This window comes from Vigna unguiculata, chromosome 4 (assembly GCF_004118075.2).
Source record: "Vigna unguiculata cultivar IT97K-499-35 chromosome 4, ASM411807v1, whole genome shotgun sequence".
Taxonomy (NCBI): Eukaryota; Viridiplantae; Streptophyta; class Magnoliopsida; order Fabales; family Fabaceae; genus Vigna; species Vigna unguiculata.
The window spans coordinates 23,882,111-23,894,795 of record NC_040282.1 but is presented as its reverse complement, the minus strand read 5'-3'; positions in this window follow the sequence as shown (position 1 = coordinate 23,894,795).

Sequence of the window (12,685 nt, the reverse complement as noted above, 5' to 3'; positions counted from 1 at the left end):
GTTTACAAAACCCCTAGTAATGGCTGGGGTTTACAGAACCTCTGGTAATGGTCGAGGTTTATAGAAGCCCTAGTAATGGGTGGGGTTTACAAAATCCCTAGTAGTGCTTGCAATATTTTCAACAATCAACTTTCAATATGTTTCATATAATTTCAAACCCACCTTATGTTTATTACAATTTTTTATAATACATGAATCTTAAAATAAATGAAAAATTATAAAACGCAAAGGTTTTAAATTTTTTGTATTTATAATTTTCCTTTAAGAATTATAAAAGAATAGAAAAAACAAAACCTATAATTTTAAATAAAATCTACAAAATTAGATAGTGCGAATAATACAAGCTGAGTTCTATTTCTTCAACCACATTTCATAGTCACAACCAAGGAAAATACATATTTGATAACAAATCTCAAACTACATATATCAACTCTAAAAGTTTTCACTCCAAGTTATCTTTTCCTTTTGGTAAAAGCATGACTTCTCCAACTTAGCATCGAGATCTTCAATAGATACCTTTTCATCACGACCACGGGGCTTTCCTAATGGCCTATTTCTCCCTTGTTCACTGTTTAAAAGTCAAACACATGATATAGACAATCAGTTTTTGGTAATAAGGAAAGAACTGTAATAACTGATTTGCCTAGATCATATGAAAGTGAAACTAAAAAAGAAAGTAATCTTCCACTCTTAGAATTCTATTGCAAGTTCTTTAGAATATTAACTAGGTATTAGTAAGGAAAACAAAGTGGTACCTGATGCAATGTAATTAGCAAATTTGAGATGGTCATAAAAGGTTAAAACAAGGAAAATACAAAAGGGTAACAGATAATGAATAACTGAGTTGGTTTTGATTTCTTGGACAGATATTTGTTTATCTGTGATTTAGTTACTTTGACTAAGTGGGGCTTCCAAGGGGAGAGATTAAACTCATCCAATAACGACCAATGCTTTACCATTGATCCAAATCATTTCCTTCCCCAAACTAGTCATTCTTATGGCAACAAGATCCTTTCACTCTGCTGTTGTAAAAGTTGTCTGTAGAAAAATTCAGACATGTTTGATTCGGTCGAGTCCCCTAGAAAAATCTTGCAAAACTTTAATATTCCAGTAACCATTACCTTGTACCACGAGAGAGACTTTCCAGTTCCCTAGACTTGTTGCCATTGTACTTTCTTTGATCCTTCTTCAGTGAAAACGACATACTCCTCTCCTTGGATTTCAACCTGCAAAACGACACCAATTCAATTGTACAATCTCACATGTTCAATTGTGATTTAAACAATTGGGTTAATTAATTAATAATAATACCTTAATGCCCCAACCATTAGCGCTCAAATCAATTTTTCCAGAGTTAAGACCAAGGATGAGTATAGACTTTGGTCCAGCATACATGTGCTCCATGTATGCACCATTGTCCTGTATATATTAAAGGGGATACTAGAATATGATGGCATTGAAACAAACAAGTGGTGAACTTAATAGGGAGAAGAAAAAAAGTTGGGCCTTTTACAAGGAGTCCAATAATGCTAGCCAAGATAGTTATGTGTTAACTCCAACCTTGAAGGTTACAATTTTCTAGAATTCAAAACCTTTATCTTCATGTGTACCATTATTTGTTCCTTAAAACCATCAAGACAATTATTTACCAAATATCAATGCCCCTCATGAGTTTGTCTTAGAGCACTTTGCAAGGCATGAATAAATCCAAATACATTGGAATTGATCAACTTCCTCTTATATGACAAATGATCATTAGTAAAGTTTTTGCGTTCTTACCAATAAATTCTCCATTTACAAAGGTATGCAGTGAATAACCAAGACTCAAAATACGAAGAACGGTGGATATGCCATTCTTCTTTGGCAAGTCTTCCAGACCCAATTCCATGTCGCATTAAATATATAAAAGGGTGAAATCTTATGCATGGGATAATAAATAAGGGAAATTTTTTGAAAGAACCAAGTCTTGAGTTGTTGACATGAACTCACCTTGTGGTTTACCATGCATAGTCTATGGTGTCTTTAAGCAAGCTATAAAGCTCATTGGGAACAATTAAACTAACTGGTACATCCTTAGCGACTGGAATGCTCTCATTAAACACCTCCCACTTGAAATTGTTTCAATCTTTTGCCTTCTTGAAGTTCTTTGAATTATGTTGTGAAGCAACCTAATTGAGGAGGCAATGTGAATTAAGATACAAGGACTATTGAAGGAGCAAAACAAAAATTTGAAAGCCTTATAAAAAGCAAGGGTAAAAGAAGCTACATTTTGGGTGTTGAAGATCACAGTCTTGCAGCCAAGGAGAATACTACTGGAACGTGGTGGAAAAAAATAATTTGTGTCTCTAAACTTTATGGTGGCTGAATTTTTGGTGTGGTTGTTAGTGATGAAAGCAGTGCACAAGTGACTATCCTTCTTCTAAAAAACGATAGTCTGCATAATTTAAACTTACAACATTATGGTTGTAATTCAAAAACGTGGATTGCTATTAATATTAGTAAGGCTATGTGAAACTTAAAAGTGTCTTTTCTAACAACAAATGAACACCATCTTCCATTTTTTTAATTCTGTAAGCACCTTAATTTCTCATTCATTTTCCCTATTCTAACCTGAACAACAATAAAGATATACAAATATGGATTAGTTCATGTTCATCACGATCAAACAGACAAGAAAAAGGGCCAAAAGTGAGATAGAATATATTCATCTATTTGATTGTTTCATTTTTATAACTTTTTGTGTTGGTATTTAAGAATTTTTTCTTGGTTTGAAGAAAGTGAAGTTAGGAATTATATACACACCCTTTCGCTAAATTGTGACTATCGGTAGCTTGACCTCTTTAGGCTCTCACATGGACCACTTTCTTTGCTTTGTCTTCTTTTATCACCCTGCTTTTTGCTCTCTTTCCTTTTCTAGAAATTATTCACAAAATAAAAACCAAACTCAGCCTTGCTCTTGCATATACATTTTCAAACAAACCTGCATTATCACTTTCCAGTTTCCTCACTAGCTTATTTGAATTAAAACCCTCTCACATTGTCGCTGTCAATTACAACCTACACCATAAGTGTTCCATGTGGAGCTAGCTTAGGCATATGATTTTTAATTATAATTAGATGCCTACACATAACTTCATTAACTTTTTAACACGTCTTCAAATTTTTACTTAAATAACTATCTACCACAATCACAACATCTCATGCTTTATAATAATTAATTCAAAACTAATTTTCTTTAGTTTGTGACAGTAATACTGTATAGGTTCCATGCCTAATTTGATATATGGAGTGAGAACAATTAATAAAAAAGTGTTCAATGGTTTGATTAAATTGAAGTATGATGTTTGACATCAAACAATCATTGTATTGAAATTCACGTGAATCAAGATTTTGATTAGAATAGCATCCAAGTTGTATAATTGTCAAATGTGATGCATGAACAAACAATATCTCATGATCAGGGGCCTTAAAAGACAAATATAATGGCATCCAAGTTGTATAATTGTCAAATGTGATGCATGAACAAAGTGAGGGACCAACGTGTTTGAGTTTTTTAGTGACACACATTTTCTTATTTGGATTTAAAATTGTTAATCTCACATTCAAAATGGCTAAGGGAGATATAGAATCCTCAAATAATATTTAAAGAATTACTCAGCATCGAGAAATCAAAGAAATTCATCTGTGTGGTTACTCTTGGAATCGCCTCAATGCGTGCACCATAAAAGTTGCATCAACTGCAAACACACGAAACACTATGAAGCAATCGTGAATAACTAAACCAGCAATGCAGACAGTAAAGCCACTAAACGAAAAAGCAACCAGTTTTATACGCATCGCAGATTTGAGAAAACGAAAACACAACCTGAATCTTTTCACAAAAACAACCATCAAAGTAGACAAAGTGAAAAATTAACAAGAAAGTGAATAACAAATTTTGAAATCAAAAGAAAACAAAGGAAAAGTATTACCAATTTGAAGTTACAATTGACCGAGAGCAAAGGAAAATGAAGATTTCAAAAGGACATGGAAGAGAAATCGGGAGCACAAATTACAAATTGAGAGCAGGGAAAAGGAAACGAAGAAGAAGATTTGGAGAGAGATCCTAGGTTATGGGACAAAAAGAAGATGATTGTGTTTTAGATTTACTAAAAATAATGAAAGAGGATTTGTGAAATGTAAAGAGAGTTTCGAAAAAATGTTAGACATTTTCTGGTAGTTTACTAAAAAACCCTTGATATTTACTAGAGGTTTAAAAAACCTCCTTTATCTGTATAAATTATCAGAGGTTTTATAACCTCCACTGATAAACCCCAATTAAAATTAAACTTTCTTGTAGTGCAAGTAGCAGGCTGACCGTGCCACACCCACCACAATCATAGTGTGATGCTCGTAAAATCCACATATTACCAAAAAGAGGTATTGCATTCATTAGGCTATTGTTAAGACTCTATAGTACTCTCATATGGTAGGAGATAGAAAGCTTGGCACTACATGTTTTCTTGTTTCTGAGCAGCTATTATTGGAAGTGAGAAAGTACAGGCTTTATAAGTTTTGTATCTACTGCATTGATTAATATGGTCAAATACTGATAATGCTTATATACAATTTTATCAGGACTTCATCTTTAGGTTCCAATAACTTTGTTTAAGTTGTTCTGGTTTTCTTTTGATTATTTGTAATTCATATTCATTTGTTTTAAGGTTGATCCATGAAGGATAATCAGCTTAGTTTTGACTGTAAGCATTAAAGCAGTCTCATGATGTTAAAAAATTTCATTGTCATTTACTTATGTAGGATCTAATACTTCCATCTCTCATGAACAAAGGCACTAATTTTTTGGTTTCAAGTTTATCAATAATAGAAATAATGCGGGCCTATATCGGCAAAATATAACCTTGATGGTAGTGACCAAAAGTAACTACGAGAAGCTTTAACCTGAAAGAAATCTTGTAGACACTAGTTGAAAAAATTATGTCAAGCCGATGACGATTTGATCTTGGCTAAACCGAAGATGTCCTTTACCAAAGCAGAGTTGACATTGTCCTGACTGAGATTGAATCAAAGAAAATATGAAGACAAAGAGACATGCATTTGAGAGAGAAAATTGTACAAAAGATTTCAAGTTTTCACTCTTTACTAAAAAGTTTATACGTAGAATTTTAAATTCTCTAATGTTAAGGTATTAAATTGCTATTAAATTTGAAATTTCAATTTCTTTTGAAATTATCCATGCTAACAACTCTTTGTCATAAAACATTTCAAATTTTCAATAAAAGTGAATTACCCTTTAAAAAATATTACTCCAAATATCACATTCAGTAATTTTGCAGTTTTCTTTTATGTGAAATAAAGTTTCATTTCTCTGTAACAAATAATTTGTTTTTTGTTGGCCAACTAATGACTTGGTGGGATAAATGGATTTTAGTATGATACAATGGATTTGTTGAAAATTAATTGATTATAGTAGTCATGAACTGTTATGTTTTCTGTTTTTTTAAGTGGAGGACTAAGTTCAAGGAAACCATGAACAGGGCTGATAATGATGTTAGTACAAGGGTTATTGACTCACTTATTAATTATGAGGTGAGCATTTTCAGTCATTAATGCCAGTTTTTTAATGTTATCTTTGATTTAGTGTTTTTTTATCACTTCTTTTTTCTTGGTTTAGAGACCGTCAAATATTTTAATAATGAAGTTTATGAAGCTGATAATTATGCCAAGTACCTAAAGAGTAAGTGATCAATTTTCCTTGTTAAGTTGGGTGTGTAAAATAGCACTAGTTATTTTGTATATTCTTATTGCTCATATATTGGTCTTGGCCTATTTGTATGACCATTATTTCATAGGTTTGTATGGGCGTCTCTCACTTAAGCTAGTAATGAGCCTTCACGTTGTTGCCTTTAAACTCACTTAAGAAAGCATATAATCTTGCTTAAGTAGGCTTTTGAGTTTCAAGATTAGGTGCTTCTTGACTTTATTAACTTAATTCTCTTTTATAATTGATGTTGCTTGTTTCTCCAGTTTTATTTGTGCTTCTCTTAATTCTTTTTTATAATTGATGTTGCTTGTCCTGCTTCAGTTTGTAATATCATTGTCTAGGAAATGAGGATGCTGCTCTGAAAACCCAACAAAGTCTTGTTGTATTGAATTTTGGTCAAAATTTTATATTTAGTGTTGCTCTTTCATCGACAATGGTGTTGTGCTCTCATGGGATCATGGATGGAACGATGACTGTTGGTGATTAGGTAAAGTTTTCTTAAATTTAGTTCTAGTATGAGGCATGGGTAGCTTTGCTCCATTGAAACTTTTATTTGTTCTTTAATGATTATGTTTGCTTTCATGGACAAAGGATTCTTTATCCTCCAATCACTTTGTAGTTATCTTCTTACTGTCATAATGAATATCTTCTTTTCTTAAATTAATCTAAATTCAATATGCAAGTAATGGTGAATAGGCTTCTCTTCCAATTATCACTTCCACTTAATTTCCTTGGTTGTGTTTTTCGTGAGACTGTACAAAGTTTAGTTGACATGAAATCCATGTTTCAATTACTTGAGGTATCTTCCACGTCGAATTTTAGTAAATTATCTTAAAGTTAATTTGAAATGTGTATTGTTGATTGTGAAATTTCTTTCTTTCACCTCGTATATACCATACACGAGTTCAAAATACTGATTATTGCTAGATTTTAAAAATCTATCAATAATAATAAAAAATTTCTTTTAGTGCTTCCACCACCATTTTTTATTCTTTGCACCAGGTTGATGCTCTGAATGGTAAGTGTATAGGACCTGGTCAACTTAACCATATAAATGACAACCCTTACGTATATGCCGGAAACAACCCAAGTACACGACTTGGGCCGGCATAGACTTAAACTCGTAACTGAACGAATTCTAAACTAACAACAGAACGGCCAACCTAGGACAGTGCACGGGCAAGGACGACATCCGTCAACTGGAGAAGTAACCAGATTAGACCGCTCCTAAAGACTTAGCAAAATGAAATCTTCATGCCATCCAATAAGCCCACGATAGTCGAACTAAGGGCCTGGGCCAAGGCCCAGGCCCACTTACAGCCCAAACTAAGGCCCAAACCAGAGCCCGGCCCATACCATAACCAGACATAATTAATACTCTATAAATACACGTGGACCCCATTAATTAAAGGTACGCATTCATTACTCCAATAATCACTGATTTGACCTTTTGAGAGTTTTGACTTACTTGAGCTTCGGAGTCCCTTCTGTAGGTAACCCCTCCTGGATCCAAGCCGACATGTACCAACCGGGAAAAGGCTAACTTAGGAGATAGCGAACTACATGGGAAAGGTGACGTTTGTGCCTAACTTATTTTGTTTGTTCTCTGCAGGAACAATTGGCGTCCACCGTGAGGCACGAGACGAACACCTCAGTACCCGTTTTTCTCCGAAGATGGTTTCCACCCGCAGCAAAGCTGGAGTGAACAAGCAGGCGGATGCTGGTCCCTCAGGACCTCCTGGCATCACCCCTGACCTGACCGCCATCCTGGATGGCCAGGTGAAGATGCAACAAGAAATGGCAGATCTGAAGAAACGCAGCGCTGATGAGATGGAGGCGCTGCGGCAAGAGAACTCTCGCCTTAGGCGAAAAATTGAAGCTAATCCCACCCTAGAGGGAAAGGCCAAGGAGGCATCTGAGGCTGCAAGGTCCCCGGCCTTCCAGCCTACAGAAAAGGAAAGTGAATACAACCCCACACCTTCACCACCACCCAACAAACACCCATTCCCTCTACCCATCCCACTCAACCAGGACATATTGCAGCCCCAACCCCCGCTGCTACCCTCCCCACCACCCAGATCCCCTACAACATACCCACCACCCTGCACACTACACATGTTCCACCCTACAACCCATAATACCTTCCAACAACCCACATCCCCCCTCACAACTTTACCTCCACCTTCCCCGCTATGATCAACCATCCAATCCCACCTCATCTGCTCCCACCTCACCAGCCCAGATGTCGTCATCCCTTTACCGACTTTATCGCCAACACCCCCCTTCCTGCCCAGTGGGAACCCCTCACACTCCACCTTACTCCATCGACAGCTTCGACGCCCTCTCCCATATGTTTTCCACCCATTTCGCTGGCAGCCGTCCACACCAAACTACCACAATTTCCCTTCTTGGCATTAGACAAGAACAAGGCGAACCACTCAGAGCGTTCATAGATCGCTTCAGTAAGGGAGCCCTTCGCACCCCACACCTCAACCAAAAGATGATTCTCTAGTGCATGGCACTTACCCTACAACCCGGCCCCTTCGCCAACAACGTCTACCTCCACCCACCTATCTCTATGCACGAACTTAAATTGCGTGCGGCCGACTATGTGTGCATGGAGGAAATGCAGACCCTCCATACCAAATTCTGCAATGACTATGCAGCTACCACCGCCAACCCTACCCCACAACCTCCCCGCCCTGATACCCGCCCACGCGAGCCCCACCAACCCCGCTTCACCAAATACGCCCCTCTCACCGTAACCCGATCCCGCATCCTTGATGAGGCCCTACAAGCTGACCTCATCCCTCCACCACGCAAGACCACCACTCCTCCTAATGCCGATATGACCAAGTATTGCCGTTACCACCACAATCATGACCATACCACAAAAGACTGCAAAGCACTCCAGGATAAAATAGAAGAACTGGTCCGTGCTGGCCACTTTCGTCGTTTCATCCGCAGGGATGACCATCCCTCTCGATCCCACCACCCCCTCGATCCGACCACAGACGCCCTGCACACGACCCTCGCCACGACAGACGCCCGGCCCAACCCGTTAATCGAGAACCCCAACCGGCCCGTACCGACATCTCCCCCACTGATCCTCCCCTACGTGCCACTATCAACACCATTTCTGGTGGCTTCGCTAGTGGAGGATCCACCTCTTCTGCCAGAAAGAAACACCTCCGCCATATCTAATCCATCAATCATATCACACATTCCCACCACAGACACCGCATGACTCCCATCGTCTTCACAGACGACAACTTTCATGGCCTCGACCATCAACAAGATGACCCTATGGTAATCACCGTTGAAATCGAAAATTACGCCGTTAAGAAAGTCCTTGTCGACCAGGGCAGCTCCGTTGACATTCTCTACTGGGCCACCTACCAAAAACTCTAACTCCTAAACACTACTATGGTCCCGTATGACGAACCAATCTATGGCTTTTCTGGCGAACAAGTATCCACCCGCGGCTACATCGACCTTCACACCGTGTTTCGTGAGGGAACCCAAACCAAAACCATTCTAATCCGCTTCCTTATCGTCGACGCGCCAACATCCTACAATGTCTTCCTGGGCCGTCCATCCCTCAACACCCTTGGCGCTGTTGTCTCCACCCCCCACTTGGCCATGAACTTCCCTTCTCCTTCCGGCGACATCCTCACAGTCCATTGCGACCAACGCCTAGCACGCAAATGCTACATGGCCAGCCTGCACCCACAACTCCCAATTCAACAAACCAACCACATTTAGCGACCATCTGACTCTGGCATCGCCCTATCAAGCGAAGATCTAGACCCCAGAGTAGGCTGGGATGTTCGTCTCGAACCAGTTGAGGAGACCTCCCCTCTAGAGCTTCCCAATGGCCACTCCATCAACTTAGGCACCGGTTTGAACTTTGACGAGCGTGCCATCATCACACCCATCTTTATCAACAACACAGACCTTTTCGCCTGGTCACCCGCTGACCTACCCGGAGTGGACCCTCTAGTAGCACCCCACAAACTATCCATCTACAAAGAAGCCCACTACATCTCCCAGAAAAAACGCAAACTTGGCGAAGAACGCCGACTAGTGGCTAAGGTTGAGGCCGACAAGTTACTAAATGCAGGATTCATAGAAGAAGCTCAATACACCACTTGGCTTTCTAACGTAGTCTTGGTGAAGAAAGCCAATGGCAAATGGCGGATGTGTGTAGACTACACGGATCTGAACAAGGCCTGCCCTCGCGATGCCTACCCCCTGCCCAATATCGACCGACTTATTGACGGCGCTGCAGGGAATAAAGTGCTTAGCTTTTTGGATGCATATTCTGGGTACAACCAAATCCCCATGGCCGCATCTGACATGAACAAGACCGCTTTCATCACGGACGATGCCAACTACTTCTATAGAGTTATTCCCTTTGGTCTTAAGAACGTTGGAGCAACCTACCAGCGGTTAATGGACAAGGTTTTCAGCCATCTCATGGGACAATGTGTCGAAGTGTATGTTGACGACATGGTTGTCAAGTCTCCAAGCCACCACCAACATGCCCAAGACCTCTCCGCGGTCTTCTCCGCGCTACGTTAGTACAACCTTCGCCTCAACCCTGACAAGTGTGTATTCGGAGTCGACCGTGGTAAATTTCTCAGATTTATGTTGACCCAGCGCGGCATAGAGGCCAATCCTGAAAAATGCAAGGCAATTATTGAGATGCACAGTCCCACTACCATCAAAGAGGTCCAATGCCTCATAGGCCGCCTTACAGCCATTTCCCGCTTCCTGCCCAAACTGGCTGAACAGACCCAACCCATAGTCCAACTCCTCAAGAAATCTACCCGGTTCAGGTGGACTAACGACTATGAACAAATCTTTCAAAAACCAAAAACCACCCTAACCTCACCACCTATCCTCCATAAGCCGGATACTCACCAACCCCTCCTGGTATAAATCACAGCCACCGACCACACCGTCAGCGCCGTGCTGGTCCAAGAAATAGAGGGCACGCAACATCCTGTCTACTTCGTTAGCAGAACGCTACAAGATCCTGAAACCAGATATCAAATGGTGGAGAAGTTGGCCATGTCCTTAGTACACGCAGCTCGCCGCTTACCCCCATACTTCCAAAATCACAGCATCATCGTCAAAACCGACTACCCAATCCAAAAAATATTGCAAAAACCAGATCTAGCCGGACGGATGTCATCCTGGGCCGTCGAGCTGTCGGAATTCAACATTCGCTACGAACCCCATGGCCCCATTAAAGCCCAATGCCTCCTGGATTTTGTCAATGACCTCCAGCACATACCCACAGAGGACCAGTGGACACTTCATGTAGATGGTTCCTCAAATCTAAAAGGCGCCAGTGTCGGCATCGTGTTAGAAGGGCCTAATGACATCCTCATTGAAAAATCCCTTCATTTTGCCTTCAAAACATCAAACAATCAAGCCGAGTACGAAGCCATCCTCGTCGGCCTTTCCCTTGTCCGCGAAGTTGGTGTCAAGACGTTAACGTGCAAAACCGACTCCAAGCTTACTTTAGGGCACCTAAATGACGAGTTCCAGATTAAAGACCCCATCCTTCTACAATATTACCATCTGGTCCGTGCAGTCATTCAATCCGCCTTTGAATGAGTCCGCATCGAACATATCCCAAGGATCGACAACATCAGAGCCGACATCCTCTCCAAATTGGCCAGCACCAAATTAAAAAGCCGCCACTGATCCCTATTACAGCAAACATTATCTACACCCTCCATCACACATACTTGTCAAAACTTAACCCACACCCCAGCTGACAACACCACCCCTCCCCAAAGCTATAACTGGACCACCCCTTATATCCAATACCTAAAAACTGGCAACCGCCCACAAGATGCGGACAAAACTTGGCTGGCTAAGGCCGCCAGGTATACCATGATAGCGATGACCTTTACAAACGCGGATACGGCCAACCTCTCCTCAAATGTGTCACAACACAGCAAGCACAATATATTATTAAAAAACTACATGAAGGCATTTGCGGCTACCATTATGGCTCACGTACCATGGCTACTAGAATCCTTAGAGCCGGCTACTTCTGGCCGACTATAGAAGCAGACTGCTAGGACTATGTCAGAAAGTGCAAACCATGCCAAAAACATGGCAACCTTATCCACCAGAAGCAAGAACAACTCCATCACATACTATCCCCATGACCCTTCGCTAAATGGGAAATGGATATCTTCGGCCCCTTCTCACCCGGCAATGGGCAAGTGAAATTCCTGATTGTAGCTGTCGACTACTTCACCAAATGGATAGAAGCCAAGCCACTAACCACTATCACGGCCCAACAAGTTCAGCAGTTTGTTTGGAAAGATATTATATGCAGATATCGTGTCCCACATACCATCACCACCGACAATGGCCGAAAATTTATAGATAAGGAGCTAGCCAAGTTCTACACTGGCCTGGGCATAAAAAAATCACAAGTTCTGTAAGCAGAGGCGGCCAACAAGGTTATCCTAGTGAAACTGCGCAAGATATTAGATAGCGCCAAAGGCTGATGGCCCAAAGAGTTAGTAGAAGTGCTATGGGCTTATAGGTGCACCCCTCAATCATCAACAAACGAATCCCTATTCGACCTAGTTTACGGTGCAGACGCCATGATACCGGTTGAAATTGGCAAACCATCCCTGCGCCGAGAACTATACGACCCAACCCACAACCACCAAAACATGGCCACTCATCTCGACCTCCTACCTGAACTCAGAGAAAAAGCCCAGATACACAACTTAGCTGCCAAACGAAGAGTTGCTAGAAAGTATAACGCAAACCTATGTCCATGATCATTCGCAGTCGGGGACTTAGTATGGAGAATGGCCAGCGGTGCAAGAAAGAAGGATGGCAAATTCTTTGCCAACTGGGACAACCCATACCGCATACGTGAAG